The 10602-nt window shown below is 47.0% G+C and overlaps 2 pseudogenes; both read right to left on the reverse strand.

Moving 5' to 3' along the window:
- On the reverse strand, window positions 1–1508 carry LOC110143572 (transcription factor 15 pseudogene; annotated as a pseudogene).
- A 96-nt stretch (window positions 1509–1604) lies between these two features.
- On the reverse strand, window positions 1605–9823 carry LOC139036773 (tigger transposable element-derived protein 1-like; annotated as a pseudogene).
- Window positions 9824–10602: the final 779 nt, after the last annotated feature.

Here is a 10602-nt window from a genome sequence, read left to right on the forward strand (position 1 = left end):
GGGTCTTCTCCCCTGTTCATCCAGTGGCTGGCCTCTGGCCTTCTTCTCAGGGTCCTGCTTGGAGCAAATGACACAGGGATCCAGGCTCATCTCCGTGGCACTCGAAGTGGGGTTACCCCCCTCACCTTCAGGCAGCTGCCCCCCAGGTCACGACGGCTTCCCTCCTTGCGCTGGTTGCTGAGGCAGAAGGTGCAGATGGAGCGTGGCTGGCGGCCACCGTCGGGGGCGGCGGAGACCGCGCTCTTGGCACTGCCGGCAGCTCGGAAGCACGGCTGCCCGTCGTCGGCCGCGTTGCTCCGCAGCAGCACGTTGGCCAGATGTGCGATGTAGCTGGACGCCAGGCGCAGCGTCTCGATCTTGGATGCGGTCCCGCTCCCGCGCGTTGGCCGCCTGCCGCTGTGGCACCACCACCTTCGGGCCCGCGCCGTGCCGCCTCCAGGCCCTCGCAGCAGCCGAACGACTAATTGAAGGCGTCGCTTTCGCTCTGGTTCTCCTCGTCCTCGCTCAACAGCCCCAAGTCTGGGTACAGCACGTGCGCGCCGACGGGGCGCAGCGGTGCGAACGCCACGGGCAGCCGGCCTAGTCCCTGGATGAGCAGCGTCCCGGCCTCGGCCGCGCCCCGCCGTGCGCTCCCGCGCGCTCAGTAAGTAATATTTTTAAAAGAAAGAAAATTACTTTTTAAAAAAAGGAGCCTCAGCTAGGCTTCTTAGAGCAATGGGGTTTGACCAAGTTCTGAGAGGACGAGAAGACATCATAGGCAGAGAAGGGACTGATAAACTTTCCAGGAGGTGAGAGCAGAGATTCAAGAAAACTTTAGTCTTTGAGGACATGTGGCACTGATTGGCTCTTCCTTTCTGGTGCCTTCCAAGGTCACTCTGAGCCAAGCTTTTGCAGTCGCAATACTAATAGTACCTCCTCAGCTCTCTGGGATGCTTCATGGCCAATCTCTTTAGATACTCACAAACACCCCAGAAAGCAGGCAGGACAAATGTCACATATCCACTCTCCCACATCAGGGAAGACTTTGGCAAATTAGTGCCCTGACTGGCCTCACACAGCAATGAAGAGACAGAACCCAGGCATCACCAAGCAGTCCTGGCTTCTTCACCCCTGATCTCTTCCATACAGTTCAGCACCTAAGAATTGCAAAGCTCCAAGGTCTTCCCCAACCTCCCTTGTCTTAAAGGCAACTTGGTAATTGCCAAGCACCACTTAGGGGCCCTTTGCATGAGTGGTTTTGCTACTGCTATTTTCTCAAGGGCTGTGTCTTATCTCCCAAGGTGCTTCTTTTATCTCTCCCAACATCTAGAGAGTGCTCAGTAGACTTATAGATTCATGGATTGGTAAGCCTGGTTCAGAGATAATATCAAGGATTTTAAGATAAAGGACATGTTAGAAAAGGATTTGAAATGTTACTCTCACTGCTTAAATTCATAGACACATTCTTTGAAGGTCTTTAAAAAACTGAGCTTGCCTCTATCATCATCTCCTATCCTCATGCCTGTCATGTGCCTACAAACATCTCTTTAAACGCATTCAACCAACTTGCTTCCCTGATATTTTGACTTTCCAGACTGCTAAATAAACACCAATCCATTTAACATCTATATCTTGGGCACCAGTGCACAGGTGTTTGTGTCAATGTGTGTACATAAGGGGAGGAAGGTGTCGTAAGGAGATAGCCATGCACTGTCCACTAAACCAAGTGTGGCTATTGAGCACTCGAAAGTGGCCAGTCTAAATGAAGCCATGCTGTAAGTGTAAAATACACATTGGATTTAAATGATTTAGTGCAGAAAAAAAGAATGAAAAATAACTCATTAAAACTGAATACACATTGAAAAGGAAATATTTTAGATATGATGGATTAAATATTATTAAAATTAACTTCGTTTCTTTTTACTTTTGTTAATGTGGCTAGTAGAAAGTGTTAAGATATACATGTGGCTCACATTATATTTCTATTGGACATTACTGACCTTCAGAGGGGGTCTAACCAGGGAAAGGAACAGACTTGTGAACAAGCCACACAAGTAGGACCCAGAGTGTGGCTTCCCTCAAAACCTTAGTCTTACAGGTTTTAATTTCTTTATCCATTTTTCCCACATTTGATCCTTTAATTTCCAGCCCAATAATTATTTCAATCTCCCCTCCTCCAACTAATTCAAACACACGCAGTTCAGGATGTAACTCAAAGCCAGCCTCTACCAACACTGCCCACCACACATGCCTCTTGCCCAATTCCTGCCTTATTAGCCACAGGACAAAACACCTGCCATAAGGCAGTCCCTCAACAGTGATGTGAACGTGGGGTTGAGAAATGAGTAAATTAATGTACAAAGTGCATAATGCAGACACATGTGTATGCACACACAGAGTCCTGTTTGTCTTGCTTGTGTTTCTTGTTTCATATACACATCTTGTGTCGACTATAAGATTTCTGCCTTAAGGTCTTTACTTAAGCTGTAGCCACATCATCTTCACGCTGCTGCTGCTGCTAAGTCGCTTCAGTCGTGTCTGACTCTGTGCGACCCCATAGACAGCAGCCCACCAGGCTCCCCCGTCCCTGGGATTCTCCAGGCAAGAACACTGGAGTGGGTTGCCATTTCCTTCTCCAATGCATGAAAGTGAAAAGTGAAAGTGAAGTTGCTCAGTCGTGTCTGACTCTTAGCGACCCCAAGGACTGCAGCCTACCAGCCTCCTCTGTCCATGGGATTTTCCGGGCAAGAGTACTGGAGTGGGGTGCCATTGCCTTCTCCCATCTTCATGCTAGATAATCAAAATATTCTTGTTGGCTAATAATTCTTTTCTTTTCTAAAACCAAAGAGAAGTCTCACTTCCTTCATTAAGTCTCTGTTATCTCCTTCCACATTGCTCTTCCTCCTGATTTCCACTGCCTATTTATACTATGTGGCAATTGTGTCTTGTGATTTCTTTTTGTTTCATAAATGAGTTCTGCACTCCTTTTGGCCTTTCCTCTACCCACACTCCCTGTGAACCATTTTTGAAGCCTGAAACTATCTTCTCTTAAAGCTCTAGCACAGAGCCTGAAAGAGTGTGTCACTCAGTCATGTCCGACTCTTTGGGACACCATGGACTGTAGCCTGCCAGCACAGAGCCTAGCCAATGGTAATGTCCGATAACGACTTGCTGGTGGGTTGATTGGAGGTTAGGAAACATACAGGTATACCTCACAGATATTGCACAATCAGTTCCAAACCACCACAATAAATGGAATATCACAATGTGTATGTGTTAGTCGCTCAGTTATGTTCGACTCGTTGCGACCCTATGGACTATAGCCCTCCAGGCTCCTCTGTCCATGGAATTCTCCAGGCCAGAATACTGGGTTGGGTTGTCATTCCCTTCTTCAGAGGATCTTCACAACCCATGGATCAAATCTAGGTCTCTTGAATTGCAGGCAGATTCTTTACTGTCTGAGCCACCAGGAAATCCCTGGAATATCACAATAAAGCGAGTCAACTTTTTTGGTTCCCTAGTACATATAAAACTCATATTTACACTATATTGTAGTTGGTGCAATAGCGTTATGTCTAAAAATATGTACAAACTTCAGGTAAAAAATACTTGATTGCCAAAAACTGGTAAGCATCATCTGAACTTTCATTGAGCTGTAAACTTTTTGTTGGTGGAGGGTCTCGCCTCAGTGTTGACTGATCTGGGTATTGTTGTCGAAGACTAGGAAGGCTTCGGCAAACTAGAGCAACTGAAAGTGAAAGTCGCTGTCGACTGGGACTCTTTATAACCCCATGGACAATAGCTCGCCCGGCTCCTCTGACCATGGAATTCTAAAGGCAAGAATACTGGAATGGATTGCCATTCCCTTCTCCAAGGGATCTTCCTGACCCAGGGATCAAACCCAGATCTCTTGCATTACAGGCAATTTCTATACCATCTGAGCCACCAACAATGAAGTTTGCTGTATCAATCGATTCTTCCTTCCTACAGAGAAATCATCAAATGATTTCTCTGTATCAGGCAATGCTGTTTGGTAGCATTTTATCCACAGTAGAACTTCTTTCAAAAGTGGAATAAATCCTTTCAAACCCTGCTGTTGCTTTATCAACTAAATTTACAACGTAACCTAAATTCTTACTGTCATCTCAACAATCTTACACAACATCTTCAGCAGGGGTAGTTGCCATCTCAAGAAATCACTTTCTTTCCTCATCCATAAGATGCAACTTATCACTAAAATCTTATCATGAGACTGCACCAACTCAGTTACATCTTCAGGCTCCACTTTTAATTTCAGTTCTCTTGCCATTTCCATTGCATATCCAGTCACTTCTGTCACTGAAGTCTTAGACCCCTCAAAGTCACCCATGAGGGTTGGAAATCAACTTCTTCCAAACTCTTGTTAATGTTGATATTTTGACTTCTTCCCACGAGTCACAAGTGTTCTTTATGGGATCAAAAATGCTGAATCTTTTCAGAAGGTTTCAATTTACCTTGTGCATATCCATCAGAATAATCACTATCCATACCCTTATGAAATGTATTTCTTAAATAATAAAACTTGCAAGTCAGAGTTACTCCTTAATCCATGGGTTGCAGAATGGATGTTGTATTAGCAGGCATGAAAACACCATTAATCTTATTGTATATTTTCATCAGAGCTCTTGCGTGACCAGGTGCGTCGTCGATGAGCAGTCAGATTTTGAAAGAAATCTTTTTTTCCCCCTAAGAGTAGGTCTCAATAGTGGGCTTAGAATATTCAGAAAACCATGTTGTAAATACATGTGCTGTCTCCCAGGCATTGCTCTTCCATTTGTAAAGCACAGGCAGAGTAGATTTAGCATAATTCTTAAGGGCTCCAGGATTTTTTGAAATGAGCATTGACTTCAATACCAGCTGCATTCACTTTTTACAACAGTCTGTCCTTCGAAGTCAGGCTTTGGTTTCTCCTCACTAGCTAAGAAAGTCCTATTTGGCGTATTCTTCCAGCATAAGGCTGACTCCTCTACATGGAATATCTGTTGTTTAGTGTAGCTCCTTTGATTAATTGTCTTAGCTAGATCTTCTGGATAACTTGCTGCAGCTTCTACATTAGCACTTGCTGTCTTACCTTGCACTTTCATGTTATAGAGATTTCTTTTCTCCTTCAACCTCATGAACCAACCCCCGTTAGCTTCAAAATTTTCTTCCATAGCCTCCTTGCCTCTCTGTCTTCATAGAATTGCAGTTAGGGCCTTGCTCTGGATTAGGCTTTGGGTTAAGGGGATGTTGCAAAGAAGGCAGTCGTGACCCACTCCAGTACTCTTGCCTGGAAAATCCCATGGACAGAGGAGCCTGGTGGACTACAGTCCACGGGGTCGTGAAGAGTCAGACACGATTGAGCGACTTCACTTTCACTTTTCACTTTCATGAATTGGAGGAAATGGCAACCCACTCCAGTGTTCTTGCCTGGAGAATCCCAGGGACAGGGGAGCCTGAGGCTGCCATCTATGGGGTCGCATAGAGGCAGACACGACTGATGCGACTTAGCAGCAGCAGTAAGGGGAAGTTGAGGATGGTTTGATCTTCTATCCAAAACACTAAAACATTCTCCATGTCAGCAGTAAGGCTATTTGTGTGTTTACTGAAGCAGTACTTCTCATTTCTTTCAAAAACCTCATTCACAACTTGGCTGTTTGGTTCAAGAGGCCTGACTGTTGGCCTATCTTGGCTTTTGGCACACCTTTCTCACTAATCTGAATCATTTCTAGCTTCTGACTTACAGTGAGAGATGTGCAAACTCTTCCTTTCACTTGAATACTTAGATGCCTTTGTAAGGTTACTGACTGGCCTAATTTCAATATCATTGGGTCTCAGGGAAAAGGGAGGCCAAGGAGAGGGAGAGAGGCATGGAGGATCAGACAGAACACATTTATTAAGTTCATTGTCATATGGGAGCAGTTCATGGCTCCCCAAAATAATTATAATAGTAACATCAATGATCACTGATCACAGATCACTGTGATATTTTAATAATAATGAAAGACTTTGAAATAGTGTGAGAATTACCAAAATACAATACAGTGACATTAAATGAACAAAATGCTGTTGGAAAACTGCTACCAACAGACTTGCTCGATGCAGGTTTGACAAAAGAAGCTTCAATTTGCATAATAAAAAGGGCAACATTTGTGAAGCATAATACAGTGAAGAGCAATAACACAAGGTCTGTGTATCTGGTCTTGTCTCTTCCTGGTACAGAGCTTGGAAAACCCTGGAATTTCCTAAGAGGTGAGAGCTAGGGAGGTGTCTTTCATTCCATTAATGAGGTAGCTTTTGTAAAGCTCTTAGGTAAACTAAGGATGGGGGTGTTTATTGACAGAGCAACTAACTTTATGATTGAGGGTAGAACTTTCAGTTTCACCCCTGACCGCCTGGGATAGGAGAGGGGAGGAGCTGGAGATTGAGTTCAATCAACAATGGCCAATGATTTAATCATCTATGCTTCTGTAAAGCAGCCTCCACAAAAACCTAAAAGAATGGATTTAGATAGCTCCAGGCTGGTGAACATACAGAGGAGATTCGGGGAAAGTGGCTCACCTGGAGAGCGCCTGGAAGTTCTGCACCCCTTCCCATATACATTGCCCTACTCATCTCTTCCATTTGGATGTTCCTGAGTTATATTGCTTTATAATCAACCAGCAATCTAGCAAGTAAAATGTTCCTCTGAGTTCTCTAAGCCTCACTAGCACGTTTATCAAACCCAGCGAGGAAGTCACAGGCTCCAATCTGTAGCCAGTTGATCAGAAGCACAGGTGACAATCTAGACTTGCCATCGTCTCTGAAGTGGTTATGTGCTGAGGGGCAGGGGGAGTTGGAGACAGTCTTGTAGGACTAAACCCTTAACCTGTGGGATCTAACTCTATTTTTAGGTAGGTGGTGCCAGAATTGAATTAACTGTTAACTTGAGTTAACAGACACACATGGAAAGTCTTGAAAGGAGATGTATTTTGTGAGCTTGGTGCTTGGATCTCTACTCCTAGCATTTATGAAATGTCCATTAAAAATAAAAATAGGCCAAAGAAAAACTATCTTGAAGGGTAATGCCTCCTCCCTGCAATACATACACACACACACACCCCTCCATGCACTGCCTGCCCATGGATTTCTCCTTGCTAAAATTCTCTCTACAAATGAATCAATTGGTCTGCTCAGACCCAAGCAGAATGAAGTCTTTTAACCTGGGGCTCCAGAAAGAAGCCTCCAACCAGGAATTTCTATAAAAATAGGTGCTGATTAAAAGCTCCCTAATCTCCATCAGCTCTTGCACTGACAAGGATGGCTGCGAGTGACCCCAACAAGGGCGGGGAGGCAGATGGGCCTCTGAGCAGTGGTGAGCTCCCAGCAGGGAGGGCAAAAGACCTCAGAATGAACATGACATCATGCTCTCTATGCACGCAAAGCTCCTAGAAAGAGCCCACATGCGCCAAAGATTTGGTCCCTCATGTCCACCAAGCCAGTAGGCCAGGGCATAATCTGGCTGCCCTCTGGCTTTCCAAGGCTGCTCACTGAGTCGGAGACCTCAGCACTGGTCAACAGCGAGGCACTGAGTGAGGGCTGGTTGGAAGGGGAGGAGGAACCCTCCTTCTGCAGCTATGCCTGGCCTCTTGACCTTCTTTACCACAAGGCCACTCCTGGTTTCCCGACTCTCTTGAATTTTCAGGGGGCTATGGGAGTCTAACCCACAAAGGGACAGCCCCAGAGTATCAACCAAAGAGCACATTTGGAACAGGCTAGAGACTAGGTTCTGGCCCATAGGGGCTCCCTGGGTGTCCACTGGCCATTGCTGAGAGCAACTTGCTGAAGCTGCCCTAGCCCTGAAATCAGGCCTTGGATTCTCTGACATTCTTTAAGGAGCATCAGATCTCTTGTCTAGCATCTCAGGGCCTGAGTCCTAAATGCCCCTGGGAGCAGTGCTACTCTAAGCCACACAATACCTGTCTCCAACCCCTCTCTTGGCCCCCGTAATGTCTTCTAGACTGAAAGAACTAGGCTCACCAAATGTCACAGAGGTTGAGCCTTCAGTTCAGTTCAGTCGCTCAGTCGTGTCCGACTCTTTGCGACACCATGAATCACAGCACGCCAGGCCTCCCTGTCCATCACCAACTCCTGGAGTTTACTCAAACTCATGTCCATTGAGTCGGTGATGCCATCCAGCCATCTCATCCTCTGTCGTCCCCTTCTCTTCCTGCCCCCAATCCCTCCCAGAATCAGGGTCTTTTCCACTGAGTCAACTCTTCACATGAGATGGCCAAAGTATTGGAGTTTCAGCGTCAGCATCAGTCCTTCCAATGAACAAGGTCTCCATATTCAAGTCTGGAGCCCCTGATATAATTTTGAGGACTCATCCCTACCTCAATGTTAGTTTTACCCAGGCCCTTCGAAGACTTCACAGCATGGCTACTGCCCCATTAGGAAACCTGAAGGCCATGCTCCAAACTTTGCTGGCATTTGGCAGGGGTTCCTCTGGTTGTCTGCAATTCCCCAGGCCGCATAGCCAGAGTGGGTGGAAGCTGGGCTTCCCTGGTGGCTCAGCTGATAAAGAATCCGCCTGCAATGTGGGAGACCTGGGTTCTACCTCTGGGTTGAGAAGATCCCCTGGAGAAGGGAACTGCTACCCACTCCAGCATTCTGGCCTGGAGAATTCCATGGACTATACAGTCCGTGGGGTCACCAAGAGTTGGACATGACTGAGTGACTTTCTCTCACTCTGACTGTCCCATAAGATGGTGGAGCCACCAGCAACCCCAGCTGAGACATAAGAGACAGTTTATTCACCATCCTCACTCACTTTTCCTCTGTGCTGTGAGGGGATGAGTCTTCAGGCTCCCCAGGAAGGCCTAGCCCTATAGCTGCTATGATGTTTGGGATCTCCCAGCACTGCCCTTGGGGTTCCTAGGGGCCATCCTCCTTCACTACTGCCAGGGCCAAATAAAGCTCTGGTGTATGAGAGAGGGCTCTGCACTCAGGAGGGTTTCACTTTAGCCCCATTTCCAGGAGCAAGCGGAGGAAAGGGAGGAAATAGTCAAACATCTCCCAAGCCTGGGCACCCACCCAGCTTGGCGATTTGCACCCACCCTGGCCTTAGAAGCATTCAGGACACCCCTCTCTCCTTGTGGAGCCCCCACTGGCTCCATGGGAATACTCCTGGGGGTGCTGTGCACACAGTGGGTAAGGCAGGTTTGAGCTCACAGCTTCATTTAAAAGGGCTGTCCACCTTCTAAGCTCAGCAAGACTCTGAACAAATTTTTGAACAGCTCTGGGGCAGCTGAGGTTGAGCAATAATTGGTGCATACCCTGAAAAGGTGCATGCTATATGGAAACTTTCTGATAACCAGAACTTACACAGGACTTGGCTTGTGCAAGTGTCATAACGCTTCAGAATTTCTTACCAGGACTTTACCACTGGTGGTCCAGTGGCAAAGAGTCCACCTGCCAATGCAGGGGACACAGACTCGATCACTGGTCCAGGAAGATTCCACATGTAGCAGGGCAGCTAAGCCCATGTGCCACAACTACTGAGCCTGCGCTTCACCATAAGAGAAGCCACCACAATGAGAAACATGTGTATTGCAACTAAAGTGTAGCCCTCACTTGGCGCAACTAAAGAAAGCTCACATGTAGCAACAAAGACCTGATGCAGCCAAAATTAGGTAGATAAATAAATAAATAACTTTAGAAAGAAGAAGAGTTTCTTACCAAGGCTCTGTGCTTGCTTACTCTTGGGGCTAAAGCAAGGTTCTTGGGCCCGGGGAATTGAACACAACCAGTGGGTATGTGTATTCCCTGTGGACATCACCACCATGTTGAGATGCTGAGAATCACTGGATTGGACTCAGTTCTTTGAGAACAGGAGATAATATTTTGGAAACATTACTCTCCACAGGGCCAGCCACATGGTAAATGCTCAACAAAAGCCTGCTGATTATAATGCCTTGGTCTCTAAATGGATTTGTTAGCAACCTCAGGACAGGGGATTCACAGACAGGTCTCTCCTGGCCATGCAATTGGACCACACTGTACCCCCGTGCTCCCCTTCCCAGAGAACAGGCCAAATCAACAGAGCAGGGAAGGCAATAAAGTGGGTGATGGGAGATCTAGAATGAGGGCTATCAGAGGTCCAGAGGCCAACGTTCATCATGACCTGGAACGCTGATGAATCCATAAAGAGACCCAGGCTGCCATGAAGCCAGGATCAGAGAGGCCTGCAGGTGAAGCAGGTATAGGAACCTTCCTGGGAGTACCACTGGATCCCAGGGAGAGCGTGGTGGAGAGCCCAGAGCAGGTTTCAACTCCAGGTGAACTGGGTCCTGAGTCAGGGGGGCTGGGCAGAGACTGAAGCTCCAGGGACAGAGAGACGCCTCAGAACAGATGGCCTGCTGCTGCTCGTCCAGAACCCCTGAATCAGCAGTGTGAGCCTCCGCATCCAGGGAAGCCTGAGCTGGAGGCTCTGCTCCTGGCCCCTGCAGGAAGGTGACTAGGACACCTTCAGGGCCTCTGCATATCATTCCCAACAGTGGAAGCCAAAGAACCATACTAACTCACCCTGTGTGTGAGTCGCCCCGTGCTCGGTCACTTCCGTTG

The sequence above is a fragment of the Odocoileus virginianus genome, chromosome 2, assembly GCF_023699985.2.
Source record: "Odocoileus virginianus isolate 20LAN1187 ecotype Illinois chromosome 2, Ovbor_1.2, whole genome shotgun sequence".
In the NCBI taxonomy this organism is placed as follows: domain Eukaryota; kingdom Metazoa; phylum Chordata; class Mammalia; order Artiodactyla; family Cervidae; genus Odocoileus; species Odocoileus virginianus.